Source organism: Phocoena sinus, chromosome 15, assembly GCF_008692025.1.
Source record: "Phocoena sinus isolate mPhoSin1 chromosome 15, mPhoSin1.pri, whole genome shotgun sequence".
Taxonomy (NCBI): domain Eukaryota; kingdom Metazoa; phylum Chordata; class Mammalia; order Artiodactyla; family Phocoenidae; genus Phocoena; species Phocoena sinus.
The window spans coordinates 59,320,499-59,339,600 of record NC_045777.1 but is presented as its reverse complement, the minus strand read 5'-3'; the positions used below and the strand labels follow the sequence as shown (position 1 = coordinate 59,339,600).

Below are 19,102 nucleotides of genomic sequence, written 5' to 3'. Positions count from 1 at the left end.
CTGTGGGAATTCCTGCAGAATTCTAGGCATTCAGCCTTTTGGGGGTCGGGGAGGCGCATGGAAAACTCCGACCGCTGGTGGGGGCTGAGGGCACAGCATGGTCATGCGGACAGGGGCCGGACTCTCTCTCCTCAAGGGAGCAGGGCCGGTGGTATTTGCAGAACCAAAAGCAGGGCCTGGGCGGTGTCTGCCTTGGACCTGGATTCCGGCCAGCAGCCTGGTCTGGCTTGGAGAGGCCTCCCCCAGACCGGTCCAAGGGACTGCATGCGCCAGGGACTGCATGCTGGCCCAGAGGGTCCAGAGAGGCTCCAGGGATCACAGGGTCAGAGACAGCTATTTGTCCTGAGTGGGACCTGTGTGGCCTCGCAGCCTCCCTGGCCGCTTCCTCCTCTGTAAATGGGGTTTCCAGTGGTGAATGAAGCCTGGTGGCCTCTCTGTCCCTGCTGATCTCTGTGCCTGCCCGTCTCCTCCTCTCCCTGGGCAAGCCCCCCTCCTCATCTTTCTCAGCCCCATGGAGGCGGGGCAGCCGATGGCTTGTTCCTGCTCACCTGTAGTGCAGTGATAGTAACCCGCTAAAAGATATGTCCGCATCCTAACGCCGGTACCTGTAAATAGGACCTTATTTGGAAATAGGGTCTTTGCAAATGTCATCAAATTAGGGATCTTGAGATGAGATCATCCTGGATTTAGGATGGGCCCTAAATCCAGTGACTGGTGTCTTTATAAGAGAAAGGAGATGGTGGCGGGGGGGTGGGTGGTGGAATTTGAGGGACAGAGACGCAGAGGGGAAGGCCATGTGAAGATGGAGGCAGAGATGGGAGTGATGACGCCGAATGCCGAGGAGTGCCTGGAGCCCTGGAAGCTGGAAGAGGCAAGAAGAATTCACCCCTAAAGCCTCCAGATGGAGCATAACCCCAGTAACACCTTGATTCCAAACTTTTGGCTTCCAGAACTGTGAGAGAATACATTTCTGTTGTTTTAAGCCAGGTTGGTGGTAATTTGTTGCAGCAGCCCCGGGAAACTGATACACCACCGCCCCATGCAGTGCACAGTTAACTGTAGCCTGGTCATTTGTTTTCTGTTTAATCCCTATTCCACCACCTCCTGTGGGCAGGTAACTTTAACCATGTTGGGCCTCAGCTTCCACAAATGTAAAACAGGGAAAATAATAATAAAAACTCAGAGGATGCTTAGCCGAGCTGGGTACATCCAGAGCAGCAATGATTGTTATTATCATGGCTGTTTCTACTCGTGGGATGGTACCTGTCATCCATGCATCCAAAGCAATGGCCAATTTTAATTAGGTGGGGAGGGTGTATATTATACATAAGTATATCTGGGAATGTTTGGCTGTCACAAACCATGGTCAAAGTCAGCTTAGAGGACAGTGTCACTGGCTTAGCATGTTGCTTGGTGCAACATAAGTGGATATAATTTGTGGTGGCACCTGACGTCACTGGCCAAGGGGGGCTGCCCACCCCACTCACTGGCTTTCATTCATTCATGCCACACCTATTTCCTGAGCACCTACACTGTATCTGGCACAGCCAACACCACGTCAGTCAAGGCTGACAGCTACCCTCTGGGCTGCTCTGTCTTGTTGGGGAGGCAAGTGAACAAGGAGGGAGATGGCACAGGTGGGGAGGTGGGAAGGGAACGGGAAGGAGGGGCCCACCCACAGGCGCCGGGGTCAGGGAAGGCTTCCTGGAGTCAGGGGAGTCCTGAGGCCAGAGCAGAAGGACAAGTAGCCCTGGAGAAGGAGGGGAAGGCATTCCAGGCAGCGAGAACAGCACATGCAAAGGCCCAGGGACAGGAGCATGTGGAACAATGGGAGAGGTATTTTGAGCAGCCAAGGTACAGGAGGGGGCCATGGTGAGCACCGAGGCCCAAGAGACCTCCCCCTTGAGCATGGCCTATGAGGGGCTGGGACTTGTCCTCTGGGTCTTAGGGGTCATTGGAGAATTTGAAGCAATTCTGGTTAAGGCTAAGACCAGACTTCCTTCACCTCTTACTGAGTTGCTCCTCTGTTAGAATCACCCCACCCACCTCCAGTTTTGTGTTCCAGACCTGACTCTCATGCCAATCAGGGTACTTTTCTACCCAGAGGGACTAAGAGTGGGAAGGAAAGTGGGGAGCCAAGAATCCCCAACAAAGAAGGTTTAGACACCCCAAAAGCCAGGGATCTGGTAACGCCTGGCACACGTAGAAGGTCAGTGTCTGTAGGTGTTGGGAAGGCACAGGAAGACCCCCCGCGCCCCCCATACACCCCAGAACTTCCACCACGGCCCTCAGGCCCGGGACACTCAGAGATGTGTACAAAGCCGAGACTTGTGGGGCACCCACCACACACTGGGCTCTGGATGGAGGGGCACCTAACACACGTTCATGCTTCATCCACCCTGGTCCTGGGAGCTGCGCACCTCTGCAGGTCCCGATGGGTGCCTGAGGTGTCCCAGAGCCCGGATTCGAACCCAGCTCTGCCTGCCCCTAAGGCTCTGGGCTCTCAACCGCTGCGCTATGCCGTCACTGGTGAATCCCCATCCCCGCCAGGTGTAACCCTTCCCTGAAAGCAGGTGTGTGGTCCCGAGGAGGAAGGAAGGGGCTGCCCAAATCCTCTTTACCAGGCTGCTGTGTGCCAGCTGCCGTGAGTGTTGGTGGCCAGTGACTCACATCCATCTTACCCACACTCCGCTCCAGCCCAGAGGGAATGACACCACCTCCTCCTGAGAACCTCCCCCTCCAAAAGCCACATGCACCAAAATCCCCGTCTCGGGCTCCGTCTCTTGGGAACCTAACGTAAGATGAAGTCGTGTCTGATTTCCCCAACTGAGAATCTTCCCATACACCCTAGGTTCTTCCAGAAAGAGTCTTGCCTCTTTGGCTCAGCCAGAGTTTCCTCGTCGCCCCTGCTGACCTGCCTCTTCGCTTCTGAAGTCCTGTGCTAGCCCATCACTCGGTAAGAAGGGGCAAGAACAACTTCTTTGGGCGTTCTCTGTAGAGGCAAGATCTCTGGTGGCCTCTTGTGCATTGTAAGCATTTTTGGGGTGTTGATTTGGCTGGACATTCTGTAAGGTGTTTTCTTGGAGCTCTAGAAAACCCAGCTCCCAGGACTCTGAGCTGGAGGAGAAAGGAGCAATGACACAGACACGCTTTTCACATGAATGTGGAAAATCTGTGGAGGCTTAGAGTATGCCAAGTTCTCTGGGGCCACACCAACCTCAGGGTTCGTTGGGGCTGGAATGAGTAATGTTTGTCAGCCAGGATAACCTGCTTGAGAAATGAACCAGGGTTTCTTTTAGCTACTGAGTCATCACAAAAGAATGAGAGATATTTTCCCTCCCTCCATCCCTCTCAAGGACCAACTTTGCATTCTGAAGGGCTGTGTTTGTCTTGGGCCAGTGGAGAATCAATGGGCCTTGGTTTTTTGGAAGTCTAGTACATTAGTCAGGATTCATCTAGCTGCAAATAACAGAATCCCACTGAAATTAGCTTACATTGAAGAAAAATGTATTGTTTTGTGTCACTGGAAGGTCAGGAGTGCAACAGCTTCAGGCACAGCTGGATCCAGGGGCTCAGGCAGGTTGTTGGGGATCTGTCTCTGTCTCTTGACTCTGCTTTCCTTTGTGGGGGCTTAATTCTTAGGTGGGCTCTCACCATCTGCTGGCAAAGATGGTGCATCATAGGCCAGGCTTCCATCTCGCCAGCCTAGTGGAGATTTCCTCTTGTTGAATAGGAAATCATACAATACGTTTCGTCTCTGGCTCAGCTTAAGTCACATGCTCATTACTGAAGCAGTCACCATGGCCAGCCTTGGTCATGTGCGCAACTCAGCTCCAAGAGCCTGGGGTGGGGCTAGGAAGGGAAGATTTGGCAGCAAAGGTAAGAGATACTGTCTACTCCTGGGGCCGTAAGGGGATTGAACCAGGCTATCTGGGAGAAGCTTGTGGGAACTACCTGGGGAAACAAGCTTCCGAGTGGCCAAAGCCTGCGCCCCTGGTAAGGGGGATCAGATCCCAATTTCATCAGACTTAGGAAAGTAATGAGATTTTTCTCACAAGTATTGGGTTGGTCAAAAAGTTCATTCGGGTTTTTCCATAACATCTTAACATCTTTTGGGCAACCCAATATGGAACTGACTCACACCATTTGGAGGAGTAAGTCCTAAATTCTGGGACTTTCCTTAATCAGCCTAACCATAGTGATTGGTCAGAGGATGGGCACATGACCCAAGCTGGACCAATGAAATTCAGTCATGGGACTTTTGCTAAAACTCTTGGGAAAGAGGTATTCTCTTTCCACCAGTGTCGCTTGGTGACTGGAGGCTTGGAACTGCTGGGTACCATCTTTGCAACCATAAGAGAAGGGCCTGACTGAGAATGAAACAGTCACGGAAGAGAGCAGAGAAGAGATGGAGAGATTCCCATGACAGTATTTGAGCTCCTGGATCCAGCCATGTCTGAGGTCCTTACCATGAACTTTTCAAACATGTAAATTCCCTTTGATGTAGGTTTCTGTCCCTTGCAACCAAAAGATATCTTAATCATACAATGCTATACAGCTATTTGGGTCATGATGAGGATTGCATGAGTTAAAGATATATAAAATATGTGGCTCATAGGGAGCCCATTAAAGGTCCACTTTCAGGAATTTCTCTTCTCCTCCCCCTGACGGAATATAGTTCCAACTGAAAATCTACTGAACGTATTAAACAATTTAGAAGAGGCACAGAAGGGTTTGGCTGGTTGTAGAACAATAAACACACAGGACCCAAATTTTACATCACCCGCCTGTACTTGACACCCTGTATTCTTAATTTAAATCCTGAGAAGGCAGCAGAAAAGTGATGGCTTTAAATAACCATGTGAAATGGGGCAAAAGCAATCTCGAGAGACACCCATTTTGTTTTCTCTGCAAGAGGAAGGAAGTGGGCATTGTAGGGAGATGGAAATCTGTAAAGACAGCCTCCTCCATCTGCACAGAATTAAAAAGGAGTTCACAGGCATGGGGTCGAGAAGTGGCTCTCTCACGACTGCCCCCTCGGGGCACTCCAGCCGCCCTGAGTTTGTTTTTCCTGGGCCTGAGCTTAGATGTCAGGCAGGCGGAGGGGTCCTGGGATTTCTCCTCAGCCTGGCGAGCCTGGGGAGGCTGCAGGCAGCTCAGGGTCTGCGTGTTTAGAAAAGCATTCAGACTGATTGTTTACTCTGGGTCTACTCCCGGCCCACGGGCGGCCACGCAGGGCTATCCAGATGCTTCCAGCTGGGGTCTCGTAAACAGGCCATACTGCCCGGCCCACCGCGGGCCTCCTCCGCCTGTCCCCACCCAGGCTGCCTGAGCGGGTTGCCAAAAAGCCCCTCTGACCAAGTCCCCACTGCTTACGGTTTTCTGTGTCTCCTCCACCCGCCACCAGCAGCCCTGACCTGGCAGGTCGAGGGCCAGGGCTGGCTCGCAGACATGTTTTGTTTTGTTCTGTTTTATTTTGTTCTGTACCGTTTAATTTGAGTTGGCAATGAGAACTCGGAAGGTTTCATAGGAAAGTCTGGATTTTGGTTTCTCTTTGAAAAAAATTGGAAGGTCTTGTACTACAGGGCCTGCCTTCCCATCCAGCAAACACTGGCTGCAGCTAAGGAACAGTTGGTCCCTTACTCAGTCCCTTACCTAAATTTCAGTTGCCCCGGAAGCAGGCTCTGAGGCCAGGATCTTAGTGCAAGTAGTTTATTAGGGAGGGGATCCCAGGAAGAACTGATGGGAGATGGGGAGAGAGGTGGGGAAGGAAGGAGCTAGCGCAGGGTGCTGGGTGTGGGCGAGCAGTCACTGCTGTGGGCAGCTGGGGTGCAATCCCACTGGGGACATCGGGGGACATCTGCTGCCCGAGGGGCCAGGGAACTGGGGAGTCTCCTGCCAGCGCCTGTCTGTTCTTGGTAGAAACCTGCATCCGGGGTATTAGCTCCCTGGCACTGCCAGTTGGCCCAAGAGAAAAACCTCAGGTAGAAAGTCACAGATGGAGAAGCATCACACACGCTGTTGACAGTGCCTGCTGCACCCTTTAGACGGCCCTGTCTTCCAGTTCGCCCTAGTCCCTCTGCTCCCTGTTGTCTGTCTCCCAGACAGGAGGCCGAGGATTGGTTCCTTATGTCTTCATACTTCCGCTGCTGATTTTCTTACAGAAGAAAAACGTCCCTCTGCCCATATCACCTTCAAAAGTGGGAGAGTGAAATATAGCTAAGAATGCCCCGTGCTTATAATTACACTCTGCTCACTTCTCCTATTTCTGTTGCTGGCCTGGCCCCTGAAGGGGGCTTCGTTGGCAGCCTCTCAACCACAGAGCAAAGCACTTGTCATTCACGTGACGTGCAGGACCCTTGGGGTGCTGGCTTTCACCCGGGGTAGCTCCCTTGGAGCTTCTTCCTCTGAGCCCAGGGTGATGACCGGCTCTCAGCCCTGGGCAGCCCCCCAGAAATACTCCATCCATCTGGAAGCAAGGGCATTACCCGTGTCCATTACCAGCAACAAAGTCATCTTGCTCTCAGCCCATCCATGCAACAAAGCCCAGAGGAATCCCTCAAACACACCTTCTGATTCTCGCACTCCAACTGAGTGTCCAGCAATTCAATTCTGACACTAACTAGAATTAGACCTCACAGGTTAAGGACTCAGTCCCACAAGACGGCCCCCATTTCAGACGCCAGCCACAAATGGGATCCCCAGGCTACCTGCACTTCTGCCCGGCTGACTATAGATTTGAGGGTTCCCACAACATCCCTCATTCAGGTTTGATTATTTGCCAGAAGGATTTACAGAACTCAGGAAAGAGCTATCCTTACTATTACATATTACAGTTCATTATAAGGGGACAGATGAATGGCCAGATGAAGAGGGAAATACAGTCTGAAGAGTCCCAAGCACAGGGGCCTCTGCCCACTTGGAGTTGGGAGGTGTGCCACCCTCCCGGCACATGGATGTGTTTACCAACCCGGAAGCCCCCTGAACCCCATTATTTAGGGGTTTTTATTGAGGTTTGATTATACAGGCACAAGTGATTAACTCATTGGCCATTGGTGATTGATCTCAATCTCCAGCCTCTTTTCTCGGGAGATGGGGCTGAAAGTGCCCGCCCTGTAATTACTTGGCTGGTTTTTCTGACTACCAGCTCCCCTCCTGAAGCTTTGTAGCCTCGACCCGTGGAGTTCTCATTAGCATACAAAAGACATTCTTATCACTGAGGAAATTCCAAGGATTTTAGGGGCTTTCTGCCAGGAATGGGGCAAAGACCAAATATATATATTTTTTAAAAATTATATCATACACACCCACACACATACACACACAGGCACACACGCACATCTCTCCATTTCCACTGAGTTGCTGCCCAGGCCATTCAGACCCCAGGGCAGAATGGGGCTCCCAGAGTTCCTTCTCTTTCTGGGGTCCCTGTTCGTTCCTTACTTCTCCCAGCATGTATGTTTACTGAGCATGCACTTTGTGACAGGGCTGAGTTGGGTGCTGGATAAAATGCTGGGAGTGAAGCACACAGACCTGGCTCTGGCGCGGGGGGCGGGGGGGGGGGTTGCCTGGCGCCAACCGGTAGCACTCCACGACGTCCTGGAAGCCGGGCACCCACTGGCATGAAGTAGCCACTTAAGTCCCTGCTGTGTGACTAGAATAGGTAAATCCATAGGGACTGAAAGCAGATTAGTGGTGGCGGGGGACTGGGGAGAGAGGGGAGTGACTGCTAATTGGTTGTTGACTTTAAAAATGAAAACAGCCATTTATTTTTACCAGCAAATGGGTTTGGCTTATTGGGGAATAGAGGATTGCAACTCGTGACAAGTGTGTTATAGCAAAAAATACAAGCAAGTCCAGAGAAACAAAGCAGAGGAACATTCTTTCATAAAGGAGAAGGGGGAGTTGGGCAGGGCTGTTATAAACAAAGAGCCCATTGGAGGAAGCTGGAAGTTTGAAGTGTAGTGGCTTTTCACTGGCTGAATTCTTACGGTCTCTCATTGGCTGGGCTGTTGCCGGGCAAGGAGAAAAATCTTCCTTCCTCCTGCTGGGGTAGTAAAGTAGTAACTCTCTTCCTGTTTGTGGAGTCTACAGACAGAAACGTGTGATAGGGCTTGAGAGCTCCCCCTTCCTGCCTTCCTGACTCCAACTTAAATGAGGTTTCATTTGGCCCACAGGGTACTTGGGGTGATGGAAATGTTCTAGAACTAGGTAGTGGTGATGCCTGCACAACACTGTGAATGTACTGAATGCCAGCAAATTGACAGGGCCCACCTGTATAATCCAGGATGATCTCACCTCGAGAGTCGTTTTTTTTTTTTTTCATGATTTTTTTTTTTTTTTTGGCTGTGCTGCACTGCTTGCGGGATCTCAGTTCCCTGACCAGGACTGAACCTGTGCCCTCGACTGTGAAAGCGCCAAGTCCTAACCACTGGACCACCGTGGAATTCCCTCAAGAGTCTTAATTACATCTGCAAAGATCCTTTTTCCAAAGAGAATCACATTCACAGGTTCTGGGTAGACATATCTTTGGGGGAAGGGTCTCCATTCCACCCCTACGCTCTCCCCATCTCTGGGAGGGAGGACTGGCCAGAGCAGACGAGACCCTAGGGACTCCATGAGCGAATCACACACGGAAGTTACATTGGCGAGGGGGGGGGCGGGCTTTGCAGCGAAATGTTTGCTTTCCGGTGGCTCCTCTGAAGAAGCCAGAAGGCTTGCCTCTTTCTGGGGCCTTGCTGTCTAACGAGGGAGTCGCCAGCCCCACATGGCTGCTGAAACTTGAGATGTGGCTGGTCTGCGTTGAGCTGTGGTGCAGTGTCCAACACACACCAGGTTCCAAAGACTTTGCATGGAAAAAGAATGTAAAATATATCTCATTCATAACTTCTTATATCAATTACATGTTGAAATAATAACACTTTGGTTAGCCTGGGTTAAAAAATATATCATTCAAATTAAGTTCACTCATTTATTTTTATTGCTTTTTTTTCCCTTTTGGCCCTGCTGCACGGCTTGTGGAATCTTAGTTCCCCGACCAGGGCCCAGGCAATGAAAGCGCTGAGTCCTAACCACTGGACCACCAGGGAATTCCCATATTTTTATTGTTTTAAATTGCAGTAAAATTCATACAACATAAAATCAACCATTTTAAAGTAAACAATTTACTGGCATTCAGTACATTCACAGTGTTGTGCAAACATCACCACTACCTAGTTCTAGAACATTTCCATCACCCCAAGTACCCTGTGGACCAAATGAAACCTCATTTAAGTTGAAGGCAGGAAGGCAGGAAGGGGGAGCTCTCAAGCCCCATCACACGTTGCTGTCTATAGGCTCCAAAGAGGAAGAGATGTACCTTGCTTCTGCAACAGGAAGAAAGTTACTACTTTACTACCCCAGCAGGAGGAAGGAAGATTTTTCTCCTTGTCCAGGAACAGCCCAGCCAATGAGAGACTGTAACAATTCAGCCAATGAAAAGTGTCCTTATAAGAAGAAGAGAGGACACAGATACAGAGGATGATGGAGGCAGAGATTAAAGGGATGCAGCCACAAGCCAAGGAAACTCCAGGACTGCCGTGAGGGGAAGAAAAAATTTTTGTCAACCCCTTTAAGGTCCCTGGCTGTGTCTGGAAGTTAAATTGACAAAGATTAACAAGAGAAAAGGAAACACATTTGATTGAATTTTCACTTGGACATGGGAGTCTTTACAAGAGAATGAGGACCAGAAGTGACCAAAGCAGGAAGATTTTATACCTTAGAGACAAAGAAACAAGTAAATGTGTGAAGAATGAACAAGACAAGACAAAGAGGTTTGGGTTTGGGGTTGTAAGTGGAGAAATAACTAGGAAAAGGTGAGATTAACAAACTTTGTTCAGATTTCTCAATCCCCAGTTCCCCGTCTCTGGTGATAAGAAAGTCTCCCTTCCTCCTGGTACAGGGAGGGCACCTCTCCCATGGGAGTTTTATTCACCTGTTTGAGGGAAGAAGGGCAAGGTCAGGGTGATATTCCTGCTTCTGCTTAAGGTATTCAGCATGCCTAGGTGCAGTATTTTGGGGTATGATGTCCTGAACTTCATCAGCTGGAAGCCCCCAGAAGCTGGGAGAGGATCAGGGAACAGATTCTCCCTCAGAGCCTCCAGAAGGGACCAACCCTGCAGACACCTTGATTTTGGACTTCTGGTCTCCAGGACTGTGAGAGAATAAATTTCTCCCTCCCTCCCTCCCTCCCTTCCTTCCTTCCTCCCTCCCTCCCTTTCCTTTCTTCCTTCCTTCCTTCCTTCCTCCCTTCCTTCCTCTCTCTCTCTTTCTTTCTTTCTTAAGCCACCCAAGTTTGTGCTAATTCCTATGGCCGCCCCAGGGAGGAAAAAGTATAGTGAGAGACAACTGCGCCCATATCCCAAAGAGCATCCCCCTTCCCTCTATCCAAGGGGCAGTCCAGACCTGGGCCACACATCGCTGGATCTGGGTTCGAATCCTGAACCTTAGGACCTGGGACGTCTTTCTGAACCTGCATGAGCCTCAACTGCCCCATCTGTACAGTGGGGATAAGGGTGCCCCCTGTTTCCTAGTGGTGTCATGGGAATGAGTGATGTGCCGGTAAACGTGCGGACCCCAGGGCCTTGCAGGGAGCAAAGGGACCCCGCGGATCAGCGATGTTCATCTCCGCCATTGTTCCCATCTTAGAGATGAGGAAACTGAGGCTTAGCAAGTGAAGTGGCTTTGCCAAGTCATCTGGCAGCACGTGGCAGGGCAAGGCTGGCTCTCTGGGTCCAGATCCTGGTTTCCAGGATGCTCTCTCTGTTCAGCCGTTTCTCTAGACCCCCAGCCCCCAGCCCATGCCCTAGTTCCACCAGCCTGAGCGGCCCGGGGTTGCTTGCATGCTGAGTTTGCCTGTGTGCCACACCTTCCATCTCACTGTTTCTGTGTGATAGTGCCCTTCCTCCTCCTCCCCACAATGAACCCTGGCTTCAGCCAGTGCCACTTCCACCTGGAAGCCTTCCCTGACTACCCTCTCCCTCTGGGGGCTCTCCCAGGTGACAGGGGAGCTCTGGCCTCTTTGCCCTTGTGAGCATCTTTCCCCTTTCCACCCAACAAGGATCAGAAGTGCAAACAAAAACCAGAGTCAAGAACCTGGTTGGCTGGCCCTCTCATGGGAAGAAGGCATCTCAAGTCTCCGGTTATGGTCCACACGGGACAGCTTTTGCAGGGATCGGGTGCCTCTGTGCCTCTATAGGGAACAGGACTCTGGGGTGACGGGGAGGGGACTCACAAGTCTTCAGGAGCCACAGGGAGGCTCCCAGATGGTGTCCAATCACCTCTGGGCTAGCAGAGTGGAATTGCTCCCAAACAGGGCTGACTCATCCCTGGGGCATTTCAGCCCCTCATCGCCTCCCCACCCTTTCCAGGGTCTCAGATGGAGTGGGGAGCAGGGGTGGGGAAGTTGGTGGCCAGTCCTGAGCTGGGGGGGAAGTGGGGGACCGGGGAGACCCTCCTGCTGTCTGCCAAGGCTCTTCCGGGCTCCAGATCCAGGTCCGTCCAGCCTGGGCCTCGGGTAACTTTCTGCCCAGGTTTCCTGTGCATGTGAGTGTCCTGCCAGCTGGGTTGGCTCCACTGCCCATTGGTCACGTGCATTTGGTTCTGGCCCCACAAGAGGTCAGCCAGCCGTTCCCACAGAAACCTCCGAGGGTTGCAGAGCGCTCTCCCTCGTTTTCTACCTGCCTTCCAGAAAGCCCAGGGGGACAGCCTGGGAGGGGCCTACCCCCTGACCTGAGCACTGGCCCCCCAAGCCTGACCCCCCAGGGCAAGCCCATCTCAGATGAATGAGAGTACACCAGAGTCAGAGGCCACCCTGGCTCCTGGGGGTCACAGGGTCTGACTTACTGTGCAGGCCTTATACAAGATTCACTCCTCCAGTTTCAGCCGCGTGGGCAGTGCTGTGAGATCCTCTGGCTTCGAGGCTGTTTCCATCCTCCCCACGGACAGGCGCCGTGCTGGGCACCCACCTGCAGAGAAACCTCTTAGCCAGGCCAGGTGGTGATTTCAGAGCCCCCAGGAGAGGAATAGGCCACTGCAATGACATGTGGGGGGGTGGGGGGAGTGCTCTCACGCTTCCTACCCTGGCTCGTGCTCAGCAGCCAAAAGGCTTGGGGCGAAGGTTGCTCCTAATTAGCTGCTGTTTCAACAGCTATTTCCAGGCAATGGTGGGTGGCAAAGAGTTTTTATAGGCTTGCCCTCTGGGGGTACGGTTGCTAGATTTAGCAAAGAAAAATAGTGATGCCTAGTTAAATTTGACTGTGAGAGAAACAGAGGATTTTTTATTGTTGTTGTTGGCTACGCTGGGTCTTCGTTGCTGCACAGGGGCTTTCTCTAGCTGCGGCGGGCAGGGGCTACTCTTCGTTGTGGTGCGCAGGCTTCTCATTGCGGTGGCCTCTCTTGCTGCGGAGCACGGGCTCTGGGCGCACGGGCTCAGTAGTTGCAGCTCGCGGGCTCTAGAGCGCAGGCTCAGTAGCTGTGGCGCACCGGCTTAGTTGCTCCGCGGCATGTGGGATCTTCCTGGACCAGGGATCAAACCCATGTCCCCTGCATTGGCAGGTGGATTCTTAACCGCTGGACCACCAGGAAAGTCCCTCAACAGACGATTTTTTTTTTTAGAGTAATTTTCCCCCTGCAATATTTGGGGGCATACTTATGCTAAAAAATCATTGTTTTTTTGTTTGTTGTTTGATCTTAGCCCTGGGGATATTTTCCATTCATTGCTTATCTGACATTCAGATTTAACTGTGTGTCCTCTATTTTTTCTGGCAACCATATCTGGAAGGTAGGATAGCCCACAGATTTGGGGGCTCCTACCCCCTTGACTTTTCCTTCCTCCCCCTTAGATTTAGTTATCTATATGAGGGGGTGTCTGAGTATTTCGATCAGGATTGACATTTGTGATAAGGTCTTGCTCTGACTCCCATATACAAACTGGCCACTGATTCCCATCCCCCAGCTCCATCCAAGAATGAGGCCCTGACCACATGAGCCAGCTGGTCCTCCTTCTGGTACATGATGGGCCACCTCGAATGGGTGTACACAGTGTAACTCCATGTTTGAGAAGAGGACCCTCAGCAGTTGTGCAGTGCACAGCCTGCACAACCCTCTATAGCAACCCTGTTCCCACTTCTAGATTTTGACCACTAGGAGTTTTCTTTCTCTCATTTACTCCTCAAACTGGGAGGCCCAAATACATCATCCCCTTCCCCCCAACTCCGTCGATCCAAGGAAAACTCAAACAATCCGGGAAGGCAGTGCAGCAATGTTTAAAAACGGTTGAGTGCCCAGGCTGTGCACAGAAGGGCTTTTGATTCTAAGGACCAATTTGACATCTGCTGGAAGGGCACTCCCTTCCCGCTGCCCAGCGTGCAGGTCGGGGTGCAAGGCGCTGGATTAAAGGTTTCCTGCCTGCCTGCCTGCCCACCCACCACATCCTTTCCCGCTCCTCGCCCTGGCCAAACCCCCAAACCTAGGCATAATTTTAGAAACTTAATAGATGTTGTGCTGTACATTCTTGGCCTGGAGCCTGTGGGGGCAGGTCCGAAAAGAATACAGACATTTCTTTCTCAGGCCATGTTGATAGAGATCCTCTGTTTCCCCCCAGGGACAGGTTTCTGAGGAGCCATTGTACAGGGATGAGCCCCCCGCAACACTTGCTTCTTTGTGGGGTTCCCCCACCCCATCCCACCCAGGCTGGATTATTTTGCAGGGTCAGTGCCAGCTTCTCTTTGCCTTTCCTGAGGTCCTCAAAGCCACCAGGAGCAGTGGGGACTGGAGGGGGTGGAGCACAGATTCGAGGGCCCCAGGTGATGGGGGCCATGAGGACCTCTGCAGATCACTGGGGTCATTTGGTGTCTTGAAACTGTAAATGACAGTCTGGGCCCTCTGAATCTGGGGAAAGAAGGCCTGCCTGATTTTAGGATCTGGGGCTAGGACAACAGTGAGGGCTTTTATTTTCTTCCCAGGGCAAGAAAGCCTGTGTGATCTTTTCAGATTTCAAGGAATTGCCCCATTCCCGGAATGGGTGCTCTAGAGGCTTCTGGAGTATGAATGAGAAGTGGGTTGGGACAAGACACATCCAGAGTATAACGTCCAGTGACTAACATCTATGGAGCACTCGAATGGCAGGCTCTCCGCTGCATGCTTTATCTCCTTCAACTTCCTTTCAGCCCTAGAAGATGGGGGGTCATGGATGTACCCGTCTTACAGATAAGGAAACTGAGGCTTTGGGAGGTGAAGTGACTTGTCCATGGTCATGTAGCCAGGCAGTGGCACAGCCAGCACTGAAGCCTGCATCCTCTGCCTTGGGAGTATCCCTGCACTCCATCTTTATTTTACTTTATTATTATTATTTATTTATTTTTTGTGTGGTACGTGGGCCTCTCACTGTTGTGGCCTCTCCCGTTGCAGAGCACAGGCTCCAGACGCACAGGCTCAGCGGCCATGGCTCACGGGCCCAGCTGCTCTGCAGCATGTGGGATCTTCCCGGCCCGGGGCACGAACCCGTGTCCCCTGCATCGGCAGGCGGGCTCTCAACCACTGTGCCACCAGGGAAGCCCCCCATCTTTATTTTTGAACAGTTTTATTGAGACATCATTCACATACCATATGACTCACCCATTTAAAGTGTACAGTTCAATGGCTTTGAGTATCCACAGACTTGTGCAACTGTCACAGTTTTAGAATATTTTCATCATCTGGAAAAGAAACCCTGTCCCCTTTAGCTATTACCTTCCACTCCACCCTCCCCTCAGCCGTAAGCAACCACTCATGTACTTTCTGTCCCTGTGGATTTGCCTATTCTGGACACTTCATGTCAATGGAATCATATAAAATGTGACCTTTCGTGTCTGGCTTCTTTCACTGAGTATCGTGTTTTCAAGGCTCATCCACATCACAGCATGAAGCAAACTTCATTCCTTTTATGGCTGAATAATATTCCATCGTATGGACAGACCACATTTTGTTTATTCATCTGTCTGTTAATGGACATGTGGGTTGTTTTTCCCTTTAGGTTATTGTGAATAATGCTCTTACGAACATCCACATTCAGGTTTTCAGTTCCCTCTCGAATCTCCCAGTCTTAAGGAAGCCGTTCAAATGCACACCTACAGGCCTTTCTCATGCTCAGATTCCCCCACCTGGGATCCCACCTGCCCAGTCAAGTCCGACTTACTCCTCAGAATCCAGCTTACATCCTTTATCTCACAGTGACCGCTCCCTGTGCCTCTTGGCCCTGTGGCCCACTTGCTGTGTGACCTTTTACTACTCACTCAACCTTTCTGGACCCCAGTGCCTTTATCTGTAAAGCAGGGTTCTAATTATGACTCCATGAGGCTCCTATGAGGATTGAGATGGCAAGAGCTCTATGGGCAGAAAACCTGGAGAAGGGTGATGAGGTGTTGGGGTGGACATTTGTTCAGCTCTTAAGCCAGCCGTTCTCATCCTGCCAACTTCCGGCCCTGAGCTAGGCCCTGGTTGCTGTCATAAACCACTCTCATCCTGCCTTTAAGGAGTTCAGGCTATAGCAGAGGTTCCTAACCAGGGAAGAGTTTGCCCCAGGGACATTTGACAATGGACTTCTTTGGTTGTCACGATGCGGGGGTGGGAGGGGTGCTACTGGTATCTGGTGGGTAGAGGCCAGGGACACTGCTAAACATCCTGCAGTGCACAGGTCAGGCCCACAACAATGAATGATTCAGCTCCAAATATTAATATCGCCAAGGTTGAGAAACACTGATTTAATGGTATGATTGTTATTCATTTTTCATGTGTGTATGTATTTATCTGTAAGCTTGCCTCTTGCCACAATGAATGAGAAGTAACTAACAAAGATATCAACAGAGCAATGAAATTTTTTCTAATGAGGAAACTGTGAAAAATAATAGGAGGGAAAGAAAATAACACTCATGTTAAAGCACGCTTCTGCTTCCAGAGCTGGGATGTACATTTGGTCTGAGCTTCCTAGTGGCCAGAGCAAAGGGGGAAACACAATCAATTTCAAGATTCACGCTGTTCCAAAGGTGAAAACAAATCAAGTGTTCAGGAGAAGTCTGGCTTTCCTGGGCCTGAAGAACTCAGGGCTTTTCTCTTACAGGCCCTTATAAAGGGGCCACAACAACGTACTAGGGCTGATAGAACCAAAGCAGGCCGTGATGTAAGGCTGAGGCCAGCTGGGCAAAGGCAGCCTTTTTTCGAGTGCCTGTCCTGAGTGTGGTGGTTTACTTTCCCAGATTGAAGGCAGAAAGCAGGGCCCATGCTTTATTCAGTTCAGAATGGTGATAGGAACAGGGGCTCTGGAGCCAGACTGCCTAGGGTCAAGGCCTAGAATGACTCCCAAGTAGCTGTGTGACCTTCAGCCATTGTTTAAACCTCTCTGAGCTCAGTTTCCTCATCCATAAAATGGGGCCGAAATAGTACTTACTTTACAGGCTGTTGGGAGAATTAAATGAGATAGCGTGTACCCAAGGCTGACCCCAGACCTGGCAGAAGTAAATAGTTAATCCAGCTATTATTTCTGTGCCATGGAGGGTGCTGGATAAATACTTCTGGGACACCTGCATTTTTTTTTTTCACAGGTAATGAAAGATTCAGCCTTTGGAGTGGGGGGTATGTGTTTGGGATCCAGTCCTGCTGTGGAAGGCAGTGAAAGGGTGAAGGGTCTTGGCTGGGGAAGTCCTGCAGCCACACATGGTCAGATCTGACCCCACTGTTTTCCTACTTAAAACCTTCTCTGACTCATCACATAAGGGCAGTATTCAAATGCTTGATCCCAGACCCTGCGGGCACGTCCCTGACTTACCACCACCATTTCTTTCTACACCCACCTCCATCCTATGCCCCAGTAATTCTGAACTCCAGGCGATTGTTAACGTGCCAGGCCATTGCCCATGTGGTGCCCTCTGCCTGGAATGCTCTTCCTCCCCGTCTGCCTAAGACTGGACTTGAGCATCAGCCCTTTTAAAAAGCCTTTGTTGGATTTCCTACCCGCCAGGGAACAGTAATTTCTTCTTCGTATCCACCTCCCTCCCCAGCTACTCCACTAAGACTGCAGTCAGAACACATATGCATTCATTCACTCACTCACTCTTTTTTTTTTTTTTGACTGCGCTGGATCTTGCTTCTTTGCAGTGCGCGGGCTCTCTAGTTGTGATATGTGGGCTCCAGAGCATGTGGGCTCTCTAGTTGCGGTGCACGGGCTTACTTACTCCACGGCATGTGGGATCTTAGTTCTCTGACCAGAGATCGAACCTGCGTGCCCTGCATTGAAAGGCAGATTCTTAACCGATGGACCACCAGGGAGGTCCCCTCACTCACTCATAATTCACTCACTCATTCATTGATTCAATCATTCATTCATTAATTCCTCACTCACTCATTGATTCTTTGATTTGTTCATTCATTTATAAATCAACTACTGAAAGCTTCCTGTTTGCCAGCTACTTTTCTAGGCACTGGGGATACAGTAGTGAAAAAAACAGACAAAAATCACCCTCCTTGGGCCTCCATGTCTCCAGCCCTTACACCTAGTAAGTGCTTAATAAATCACCCCGACATAAAGTTCTCCGACTTTAGCTTCTACCTCTTCCTACCTCATGCCCTGGGTCCTTGGGACATGACTATTTGGTCCCCCAAACATGTCCCGCAGGCTTCCATCTCCTTCTTCTTGGTGTTCCTTCCTTCTGGAATGCCCCATAAGGTTGGCCCCATGGTCATCTGCACTTTTCAGGGTCAGAGGCAGCAGCTCAGAGAGGTTGCCGAGCTTGCGTTGGGTCACACAGCTAGTACGCCCCAGAGCCACAGTTGAACTCAGTTCCTTCAACTGCAGAACCTGTCAGGCTAGCAGCTGGGTGCCAAGCACGGTTTGTGCAAGGCCTGTGGCTCTGAAGACTGGTCATATCCCTGACCCCTTGTAATGGACCTAGGGCCTGAGATTGGAGAAGGGACATGACCTTGAATGATGCCTTGAGGCCCCAGGCTGAGGTCCAGCAAGCAGCCTGTCAGGGTGGCAGAAAGGAAAGACTAAAATCAGAGGCTGTATCCTGTGATGCAGCTGGCCTAGGTTCAAATCCCAGCTCCACCACCTACTGAGTTCTTTGACTTGGCTAAATTACTTCACCTTTCTGAGCCACAGTTCCTTCACCTATAAAATGGGGTTTACAATAGTCTCTACCCATTGGGTTATTGTAAAGATGAAAGGAGATGCCATATGTAAAACACCAAAATGATATAACCCAATAATTGTTAGCCATTATTATCGTTATTCAGAATTATTATTGTTAACATTAATTAAAATTAAAGTTAATTAAAATTGTTCAAAATAAATAGTAAGAGGACTCAGCCAGGGCGGGAGGGATAAATTGGGAATTGGGGATTAACAGATAAACACTACTATACAGAAAATAGACAACAAGGACCTCCTGTATAGCCCAGGGAACTATAGTCAATATCTTATAAGAACCTATAATGGAAAAGAATCTGAAAAAGAAAAAAAAAGAAATATATATATATATATATATATATATATATAGCTGAATATATAATATAAAATATATATGTAACTGAAAAAGAATATGTATATATAACTGAATCACTTTGCTGTACACCTGAAACATTGTAAATCAACTATACTTCAAAAAAAAAAATACCATGAATTCCCTGGCAGTCCAGTGGTTAGGACTCTGTGCTTTCACTACCAAGGGCATAGGTTCAATCCCTGGTCAGGGAACTAAGATCCAGCAAGCTGTGTGGCAGCGTAGCAAAAAAAAAAACAAAAAACAAAAACAGCCTTGGCCTCACCTCCTCCAGGAAGCCCTCCCTGACCACCCCACCCAGGTGCACCTAGAGCCTGTACATCCTTCCCTTGTACCCTTTTTCCATTGACCATTATAAATGCATTTGGTGGTCTCCTTTAAGGTCTTTCTCCCCACTGGACTTAAACTTGATCTCGGCCATTACTTGTTCTCCTGGGCCTGCCACAATGGCTGGCAGCTGTTGATAAGAAATAAATATCTGTTGCATGACCGAACAGGGTTAGGGCAACCTGAGATGACTTTGCTTCTCC

At 50.2% G+C, this 19,102-nt stretch overlaps 1 protein-coding gene across 1 annotated transcript in view; it reads left to right on the top strand.

The window, feature by feature from the left end:
• The window catches only part of LITAF (lipopolysaccharide induced TNF factor), a 79,727-nt gene that overhangs the window by 11,345 nt on the left and 49,280 nt on the right, over positions 1 to 19,102 (top strand). Inside the window, exon 2 of the mRNA XM_032603793.1 lies at positions 2,852 to 2,956. The gene's annotated coding sequence lies outside the window, so the exon portion shown is untranslated. The remainder of the gene's footprint in view (positions 1 to 2,851; positions 2,957 to 19,102) is intronic.